We start from the raw sequence: 10,870 nt of genomic DNA, 5'->3' as shown, positions 1-10,870 counted from the left end.
CAGCTCAGCTGCATCTCTTCCAGGAAAGTTTTGCTGCCCCTCCACTGGGCTCCCCTACCACCCTGTGCCTTTGTCCACTTAGCACGGCCCTTTTCACCTTCCTCAATGACTAGATTTGTGCTTCTAACTCAGAACCACCATCTACTGAGTCTCAGTGTATGCCAGGCACTGAGCTGAGCTCAGTGACCTCAGACAAGCCCCTTCACATCTCCTTAGAAGGGGATGCCAGTACCTCCTTCACAGGGTGTGGGGTGGGGTAGAGGGGCTTATGCTGTCAGGTGCCCACACAATACCCAGCATCAGGGTTGTCCTGGTTACCAAGGGGCTAGTCCCAGGGCTGCCCTCTGACATCCACCCCCCAGTGGGGAGAACTCCCCAGATTCCCTCCTCTGCTCTTCCTGCCCCCTCCCAGGCCACGCAGCCAGCAGGGAATTGTCCTCTGCAGGGATGTGCAGGCTCCTTTTATATTTATTTATTTACTTACTTACTTATTACTTACTTACTTACTTTTGGCTGTGCTGCGTGGTTTGCAGGATCTTAGTTCCCCGACCAGGGATGGAATAGGGGCCCCAGCAGTGAAAGCGTTGAGTCCTAAGCACTGGACCTCCAAGAAATTCCCTGTCAGGCTCCTTTCAAAGCCTGACTTTTAACCACCACCCTGAGCTGTGCGTGCCTGCCCCTCCCATGTCACTGCATACTCCTGTCTTAGTGGCTAGGAGCACGCGGTCTGGCACCAAGCGGGGCTAAATAGAGTCTGTTGGGCTGAAGGAAGAAATGACGTGATTAAGCAGCAGCTTAGGGTGGTCTGGATTCGCTGAAATGCCTGGGCCCCCACCATGGCTCCTGCCTCCCGTGTCACCCTGGCCCTCTGTCCACAGCGGTTTCACCAACAGTGAGCAGGCCTTGTTGCCTAGAATTTTCTGCTCTTGGCAGTGTTCCAGAAGCTCTCCTGAGCTGATCTTATTCTAAGATCAGCTCACACTCGCCCACATTTCTGAGCCTTTATGTAGGCTGTACACCCTTCCCAAGCCCCCCACCCCACCCCTACCCACCACAACCCCAGCAGCCCATAAGCCTCCTCAGCCAGGAAGCCCACCCTGCTTTGAGGCCAGGAACTCAGGGGAAGAAGCTTCTCCTGGCCCAAGGCTGGGTCTGAGGAAGGTGGTGCCTGAGAAGGGCGCCCATGGGCAGGAGGCCTGTGGTGTCCAGCCTCAGTGGGCCTTTATTGGGCCCCGCATGTAAAGCACTAAGCTGAGCTATTTGCTAGTCATTTCAGACATACAGATTAAACCAACACGGACCTACTGTATAGCACAGGGAACTCTGCTCAATATTCTGTAATAACCTAAATGGGAAAAGAATATGAAAAAGAATAAATACATGTATATATATGACTGAATCACTTTGCTGTACGCCTGAAACTAATGTAACATTGTTAATCAACTATACTTCAATATAAAATAAAAATTAAAAAAAAGAAATACAGATTAAAAAAAATTTTTTTTCCCCTTAACTACAAAAGTGATGTGTACTTGTGGTAAAAAAAAAAAGTTCAGGGACTTCCCTGGTGGTCCAGTGGTTAAGACTCCATGCTCCCAATACAGGGGACACGGGATTCCATCCCTGGTCAGGGAACTAGATCCCACATGCTGCAACTAAGAGCCCTCATGCTGCAACGAAGATCCCGCACGCGGCAATGAAAATCCGTCAAGCCGCAACTAACACCCGGTGCAGCCAAATAAATAAATATATATATATTTTTTTAAAGTTCAAAAACAACAATAACTCCTCCACCCTCACCTTGTATAGTTTATTCCTGCACCAGGGTGCGGCTCCCTGCCCCCGCTCCGCCCAGGGAGGGCAGAGGAGAGCAGCTCTGGTTGAGGACAGGAGCTCAGGCACCGGGCATATGAGGCTCACATCTGCACGGTGCCACTGCTGACCCCTTGGCCTTGGGTGCGCTCTTAGCCTTGCTGAGCCACTGTGAAGTGGGGAGAATAACAGGAACTCGCCCCAGGGGGTTGCTGTGGGCGTTGAAGGCTGGGGTACACAGGCCCACATAGGAGATGAGACCGATGGACGGTGCCCATCGTTACTGGTGATATCATACCCCACCCCTTCCCACCGCGGCAGCTGGAAAAGTCCTGAGCAGCCCAAACTCTGTAGAGCCTGCTGGCTGTACGGATCAGTAACAAGAGCTGGCCAGGCCCCGTGCTCAGCACCTTCCTCAGGGTCTGGGTCCCAGCACAAGCTCTGTGTATGTTTGGGGCAGAGGGGGTGTTTCTTATCCCGACAGCATCCTTTAACCCCTCCCCCTTGCCCACCCCCATGCCTTCCCCTTGGAGGGCTTTTCTGAGCCTGGAGGAGCCAGGCCTGCCCAAAAGCTGGCCCACTGCAGGCACTGCAGGCATCATACTTCCAAAGTGCTGCACCAGGCTTTTCCTGTACCCTCCCCAGCTCCTAGTGGCTGTAAATCTTCTCCCCACAGGGACTGCAGAGGCGCTGCCCGGCAGCTCAGGCAGGGCTGACTCCCTTGCCCTCCTCCTGGCTCTGTAGGGCACAGCTCCTGTCTGTGGCCCAGACAGGATGCCCAGGGCAGGCGACTGCAGCTTTCTCGCCCTCATCCTTCCAGGCCATCCCGCAGGGCTGGGTTCCCCACTCACCACGCCCTTCCCTCTCAGCCAGCCTCGCTTTCTCCATCTGAAAAACAAGAGGCTTGGGTCTGAATCTTTTCTAAAGATCCTCACCTGAAACTAACACGACATTGTAAATCAACTATACTCCAATAAAAATTTTTTTTAAAAAAAGATCCTAATGAGAGTCATAATCACTATCCCTAAAAAGTGCTCACACACAACACACAATTTTGCATCAAACATTACCAGCTGCCTCCTCCACCAGATCTGCCACAACTCTGGACTCTGCCTGGTTAGGAACCTCTGTGTCTCCAGAGCTACTGTTATTTTCAAAAAGCAAGCTGCAAAACAGAATGTATGGTATCATCTTTCTAAAAACATAAATATTAGCATTTATTTGTAAATGCATAGGAAAATCTAAAGGAATCTATATAAGAAATTCTTCCAGAGCTTGTCTCTAGGGTGTGGGGTTTCAGGAGCTTTTACTGTGTACCTCAGACATTTTTGGAACTGAATATTTTTGTAACCATTGTATGCTTTTAGGGATTTCTCTTATTCCCATTTAAAATATGATCCTATTATAGTATCACCAACAACCCCGAGTTCACCAGGCCATTGTTTCTTTTGTTGAGCACATTGAGTCAACCAGGGACCCAGATGGTATTGAGGACTCAGGCTTCTGAAGTGTGATAAGCAAGGGATCAATAGGATTAAGACCATGACTTGACACTTAATACTGGGTTCCTACGGGCAAGGTAATTAACCTGTCTAGGCCTCAGTTTACCCTCCAAAATGGAGTTTATCCTCAGTTCATGCCTCAAAGGGTTTCTTACTTTGCTAAGAAGGAAAAATAATTAATTTATTTACTTATTTTTAATAATTTTTTTTTAAAGAAAAGACTCTTGAATGAGGCAGGCTCTTAAAGACCCTGCTTGGGTCCCCAGAGGAGTCACTAGGTCTTGGTACCATTTTCATTGCCCCCCCCAAATTCTTCCCAGCTGTTGGGTCTCAAGCTGGACCCCCAGAAGGTTCCCACAAGACCAGGAGCCCAGAGGACGAATGTGGCTAATGGAATCTGGCCTGGACTCTTTTGTGTCTGGCACCAGTTCAGCAATGGGGATATAAAAAACCCAGACATCACCTCATCGCTGTTTCATCAAAAAAGGAGACTTTCTCCCTGCACATTCCTGCAGAGGACAAGTCCCTGCTAGCTGCGTGGCCTAGGAGGGGGCAGGAAGAGCAGAGGAGGGAATCTGGGGAGTTCTCCCCACTGGGGGGTGGATGTCAGAGGGCAGCCCTGGGACTAGCCCCTTGGTAACCAGGACAACTCTGATGCTGGGTATTGTGTGGGCACCTGACAAGCATAAGCCCCTCTACCCCACCCCACAACCTGTGAAGGAGATACTGGCATCCTCTTCTAAGGAGATGTGAAGGGGCTTGTCTGAGGTCACTGGGCTGCACCCAGGATTTGCCCCAAGTCTGACTGACTCCGGAGCCGGTGCTCTCTGCTTCCTAGGAGCCCAGAGGCCCGTGGCCTAAGCACACCTCTCTTCAAACAACATGTGCAACCTCGGGTAGGTCTGAGACCCTTTCTGAATGCTTCCATATCCCCCAAAGCCTCTGGATTTTCAGAGGAAAACTCTGGGCCACCTAACCTCTTCCTCCAGGATAGCTCTGCCATGCGTTTACATGTTGGGCTTTCCTGGAAGAGTTGATCTGAACACAGGGCCTGACAGCCTCAGAAAGTGAACTAAAACAGCAACCAGACAGACAGACAGAACCCCCACGGGCCCAGACAGTCTCCAAGAGCTACGATAGGAAGGTTCCCACAGTCCCAGATACCCAATGCACTCTTTCTAGGGGCCAGTCCTGCCCCGCAGGCCCCTCTGGCTGCCTGTTCAGTCCACCTGGCTCAGGGTCCTCACGCTTCCCCCCCTCTACCCCACTCTAGAGGACCTGGGGTCCCCTCATGCCTCACTGAGTGCAAGTCAGAATACTAGGGACCCTGGGCGTCTCAGGACTCCTCAGCAGGGCCCCCCAAGGCCAGTGCACCAGCACGACTAGGCAGAGGTGGGCCTCACCACTCCCCAACCCCCATCTTCCTTTCTTCACCCACCTTCTTTGAGGTGATTACTGGGAAAACGGGCACAAGGGTGTCTTAGGAGAAGCTATAAATTCAGATTTTTATGCTACACCACCTGGTCGTTTTCTTTTGTTTTTGTTTTTTGGCAGTGCCACGCAGCATGTGGGATTTTCATTCCCTGACTAGGGACTGAACCTGTGCCCCCTGCAGTGGAAGTGCGGAGCCCTAACCACTGGACGGCCAGGGAAGTCCCCACCTGGTTGTTAAATGTAGACAACAGTTCTGGTCATTTGGTATGTGATCTCAAAACTGCCCTTCCGCGGCTCTGCTTGGCATCCCGGGGGCTGACCCTTGTGAACTACATTTCCCAAGTTCCTTTGCCAACTGGCCCTGGTTTGGTTCAGCCAATGGGAGGCACTGAAGGGAGACTGGAGGGTGGGAAGAAGCCAGGGTATTTCCCCCTCTCTGCGCAGTGGCTGGGTATCCTCTGAAGCTCCACTGCCCCGCCTGCAGCCCATTCTCCATGATCCCAGGCCAGGAGTTCCAGTAACCACTCCCCCATTTCCTGTTTGGCTTTTCAAAATTGCTCCTATGGAACCCCTTAAAGTGGGCTCTGGTTTTCTGACTGATACAGTAACTAATTCAAATCTTCTTTTTCCCCCCACATTAAAAAAAAAAAAGTGGTAAAAAATATGACATGAAATTTACCATTTTAATTTTTTTTTTTTTTTTTGCGGTACGCGGGCCTCTCACTGTCGTGGCCTCTCCCGTTCCGGAGCACAGGCTCCGGATGCGCAGGCTCAGCGACCATGGCTCATGGGCCTAGCCACTCCGAGGCATGTGGGATCTTCCCAGACCGAGGCACGAACCTGTGTCCCCTGCATCGGCAGGCGGACTCTCAACCACTGCACGACCAGGGAAGCCCATTTTAATCATTTTTAAGTGTACAGTTCAGTGGCTTTAATTACATTCACAATGTTGGGCAACCATGACGACTATCCATTTGTAAATTAGAGCCTTTTAATATCCTTGGGGCTGAACCAAGCTGGTCTGCAGCCTACATCAGCCTGCGTGTCCTTCACTTTGCAGGTGGCAAATACCCTCTTATGAATTCTCCCACCTGAGCGTCCCAAAGCCCCTGATGTTAATGGGAGAGGGAAGATGACCTCTATTTCACAGAGGAGGAAACTGGGGCTCAGGCAGATCAAGGCTACTGAGCAAGACACCCGATTCCAAGCCCTGTGCTCTGTCCTCTTAGCTCCCCCAGCTTTCTGTTAGCTCCCCCCCTCCCCACTCTCCAAACCCGTGCACATACCCCCTGCTGCCCTGCCCCCCCATCAGGGGTAAACTCCTGCCACTGAGCTTCCCCACAAAGTGTCATCCCAGAGAGTTGGGTGGGGGTGGGGGTTCTTGGGGTCTGCACACCCAAGGACACCACAGAGCTGGGCACCAAATAAGAACAATGACAACAACAACAATAATAATACCACCTAATGTTTATTCACACTCAATTCCTTCTGCATGTGGGAAGGAAGGAAGAGTTCTGAGGGTCTCGTGTCTGTGCTTTTCAGCGGTCAGATATAAGAAGGGGGTGGTGGAAAAGCTCAGAGCAGAGGCTTCCATAATTGAAACAACCCAACTAATCACTTGTCAAGGGCCAACTACATTCCCCAGTTTGAGGTACTTTGTCTCTTAATCCTCATGCATGAGAAAACAGAGGCTCCTCAGGGAGGTGGACTCACCTGGTTCCACAGCAGGAAGGGCTGGAGCTGGAACCCACACCTAAGTCAGTTTGGTTGCCAAAGACCAAGGCTGCCCCGCCTGCCCTGACACTCCCCCTCTGTTCACTCTGGCCTCCCAGCCTTTGCACGGGTTGTTCCCACACACTGAGCAGCGTCCATGAGGGATAATGAAGTGGGTCTCAGATTGGGCAGAAGAGATCTCCCCAGGCCTGCTGCAGCCCTTCCCAGTCGCCGGGCAGGGCCCTGGATCAGAGCCCAGGCTCTGCTGCAGCCTGAAGAGAAGAGGCAGTTGCTGGGGTGTGGGGGTGGGCACAACGGCAACGGGGAGAGCGGCCCCGGTGGGGGGATGAGGCCTTCAGTGACCCCACGTCTCCACCAGGGCATGACAGACATTCTATGTCAAGCCCTGAGCCACTCACAGACCTGGGTTTAAACCTGGCTCTGAATAACACACATTCAGGTTTGCCTGTGAACACACAGTCCTGCTCTGAAGGACACTTGAGAATCATCCTGGTTGCCTCCAGGGGAGGAGCTGGGTGGCTGTGGATCAAGGCAGAGGAGGCAGACTTTTCACTGTCTACCCTTTGGGCCCTTGGACTCTTGAACCATTAATAAATAATTTAAAAAATTTAAATCCTGGATTGGTAAATCACTGTGTGACCCTGAGTAAGTCACTTAGCCTCTCTGAGCCTCTATTTCCCCAACTGTAAAAGAGTGTTAATTATAGCACTTACTCCATAGGGTAAGGGTAAAGCATAAATAAAAGCATGCATGCAAAGAGTTAAGCATGACACCTGACACACAATAAGAGCTCCTAGAATGGGATTGTTATTATTATTATTGGCCATTTGCCTGACAGACCCCAGGCAAGGGCTACTGCCACAGTCCTCTGTCACCTTCCAGGATCTCATCCTCAATATGGAGGCCATTCCAGCAAACGCCAGCTCCGTTGCCACTAGCTCTGTGACTTGTGTAGATTATGTCACTGCTCTGTGCCTCTGTTTTCTCCTCTGTGAAACAGAGACACTAGAACTTGCCCACTATCCACAAGACTATTAACAGTCAAGATTGGTCATTCAACATTTCCTAGCGATCTCGGTACCGCATATGGTGCCCGGCACAGGGTGCCAGGGTAAGGGTGAAGGGCGCACAGTCTGGTGGAGGAGGGAGGCAGATACATTAACCGATGCTTACAAAAGAGAGACGTGGTGGATGAGGGAAAGAGAACTAAGAGAGGCCAGCAAAGGAGCCTAACCCAGCCTGGGGAGGGAAGGACAACAAGGAAGCCTTCCTGGAGGAGGTGTTGCCACACCTGAGCACTGAAGGATGATCAGGGGTTGGTCAGTCAGTTAAAGGAGAAAGGGGGGACTTCCCTGGTGATCCACTGGTTAAGACTCCGCACTTCCACTGCAGGGGAAACAGGTTTGATCCCTGGTCAGGGAACTAAGATCCCGCATGCCGTGCGGCGCAGCCAATAAATAAAGAAAATTTTAAACATTTTTAAAAAGGAGAAAGGGGGTCAGAAAAGGAAATGCAGGCAGAAGAAGCAGTAAGAGCAAGGGCTGGAGGTAGAAGACCCAATGGGTTGTTCCAGAACAAACAGGAAGGAGGCTTGGTGCTAAGGGCAGTGGGAAGCAGAGGAAAGTCTTTTGTCATCGACCTTAAAGGATTGCCTGGTTTCAGAGCCCAGCTCTACCTCTTATCAGCTGTGTGACCTTGGGCAATTACTTAACTTCTCTGTGCCAAATGAGGGGAACAGTGCTTACTCCATACTGTTTCTGTGAGGATAAAAGTGAGTTAATTCATGTAAGGTGCTTAGGACAGGACCTGGCACACAGCTCTGTTCAGCTGTCTTCTGCTGGCCCAGGTACACAGCGGCCTTCAAGGAGATGATGCTGCTTAAATATTTGCCGAGTGGATGAACAAATGAGCAAACAGGCTGCCAAACCCTTGCACAGTCCCATGGCCCCTTGCCCACGCCCAGGGTTGGGGCCTGCCCTGGCTTCTCCACTTCCTGACCACTGAGCAGGGATCACAGATCGCCTGGAGGCTCAGTGATGCCCCCCCACCCCCCCACATCTGGGAACCACCTTGGTCACAACATGTCCACTGCCAGCCCATCCCCCATCTCTGACACAGTTCACAGGGGCCTGGACTTGACCACCCCAGGCTGAGGGGGCTGCTCTGGGCCTCAGAGGGGAAGGAGACCCTTGTTTATTGTCACCTGCTAGTACCATGTCTGGCACAGGGATACACCTCCAATAACTCAGGTCTGACTCTCAGGGAGGTGAGGACCGGCCTGGAGGGAGGGGAGCCCTGCCCTAGACCATGGGGCTCCGAGGCTGGGCTTCTCCACCATCCCCATCACCCACCCTGTCCTTCCTCTCCCTTGTCTGCCTGGCCTGGCTGCCGAGGTCCCTGTTCAGACACAGAGATTCAGTTCCAAGGTGAGAAATTCAGGGTTGGGGGAGGTGAGGGTAAATCAGAAGCAGGATGCAGTGAGGACACCTTCAAGATCATTCACACTGTACAAAAGGGGAACCTAAGGCCCAGAGAGAATCCGTAAGTCACGTGGTCAGGCTGCCCAGCCTACCTACGGCAGGGCTGGGATGGGACCTGCTCCTTCCTCGCAGTGCTCAGGGAAGCTCCGCAGGCTGGGGCCTGAAACAACCTGGCTGTCTGCAAATGGGAACCAGGAAAAAGGGGAAGGAGGGAGTGGTTTGCAGGCAGTTTGCTGGAGAGAGCCTTGGGGGAGCCCTATAACTGGCACTGCGGCTAAGGGTCCGGAGCAGGGAGTAGTGCCCAACAGAGGAAGCAGCCGCCACTCCCCGACCCGTGCCGGCTTCTACCACAGCAGTGGGGATGCTGCAGAGGCTGCTGCGGCCCTGGCTGAGTCCCCAGCCTGGCCTGCAGCTCTGCAGAGGGAGGGACGTGGGAGGAGATGCTGAGTCGGGCTCTGCCACTCCAGCTCCAGCCGCAGTGAGAGCAGAATGCTCAGAAAGGCCCGCTGGGGGGTGGCCTGGTGACCTTACCCTGCAGCTGGGTGGAAGGAGAGGGCAGGAGTTGGGCTTTCATTCCCTGCCTGGTCAGGCCTGCAGGCCCCAGGGCGACATGGCTTTAGTGGCTGGGCCTGAAGAAAGGGGGCAGAAAGGGGGCCTGAGGCTGCGCAGAGGAGAAGCTTCTTCAGGCCTGGGGGCTGGGTCTGAAAGGGGGCATCCAGGCCCTGCCCTGAGGGAGTTGACTGATGGCCTGGGGCAGGGACAGGGGAGATGTAGCCCTGACACAATTCAGTGTGTGACAAGATAGCTGAGGCGGGATGAAAAAAGGCACTTGATGGATGAGGATAATGACATTAATCATAGCAGTCGTGACAATAATGATTCAGCGCAGGTGCTGGGCCAGTCACCGTGAGGCTCAGCACAGCCCTGTGAGGGAGGCATTATTTTTCCCCCTTCTACAGGTGAGGTAACTGAGGCCTGCATAGCTGGCTTGCTCCATCCTCGCCCCAGAGACCCTTGTAGGCCTCTGCTCCTGGACTCTGAGCTCCGGGCAGGTGGGGCTCTGACTATTTTGGCCCCTGCTCTTTCCTCCACCCGGAGCCTTCAACCCAACCTGCACTCAGTACACAAGATAAGTGGATGCAGGAAGCCAGCCCCGTGGGGCGCAGAGAGAGGGCACACCCACCACCCTTCCCCACTTCTCCATGTAAGTGGAGACACGTCCAACCCTGCATTTGTGTCTGGCAAAACCCACAGTCTGATCTGAGCCTCATGGTGTCTCAAGAGGTGGCCAAGGCCTGGAAAATCACCCCCAATTCACTGATGAGAAAACTGAGGCTCAGGGAGGTTATGTGCCTTGCTTAGGGCCCCAGCCAGCAGTGGTGGGCCAGGCCCCTTCCCCTCCTCCTCCCAGAGCCTATCAGTCCTCTGTGAGGGAGGGCCGTCTTGCTGCCAGGAATAAACGATGCCAGTGGTAGCTAACGTTCAGGGAGCGCTTACAATGGGCCTGGTATGTAGCATCTCATCTAATTCTCCCAATAACATTTTGGGGTTTTGGTGACAGTTTATTAAGATATAATTCACATAGCATACAATTCACCCACTTAAAGTGTATGAGTCGATGGTTTCTAGTATATTCAGAGTGTGCAACCATCACCACACGATAATCAATTTTAGACCATTTTCATCACCCCCAAAATAAACCCTGTACTCTAACTATCAGCCCTCAAGCCCCTCATACCTACAGCTCCAGGCAGCCACTAATCTACTTTCTTCCCTGTAGATATGCCTGTTCTGGATATTTCATATAAATGGAGTCATATAATATCCAGCAACCTTTTGAATGGGGTGTTATTATTGCTCCTGTTTCCCAGATGAAAGTGACTGAGGCTTGGACAGGTGAAAACCTTA

This window comes from Orcinus orca, chromosome 15 (genome assembly GCF_937001465.1).
Source record: "Orcinus orca chromosome 15, mOrcOrc1.1, whole genome shotgun sequence".
In the NCBI taxonomy this organism is placed as follows: domain Eukaryota; kingdom Metazoa; phylum Chordata; class Mammalia; order Artiodactyla; family Delphinidae; genus Orcinus; species Orcinus orca.
The sequence above is the reverse complement of the archived record's forward strand: the minus strand, read 5'-3'. Positions refer to the sequence as shown.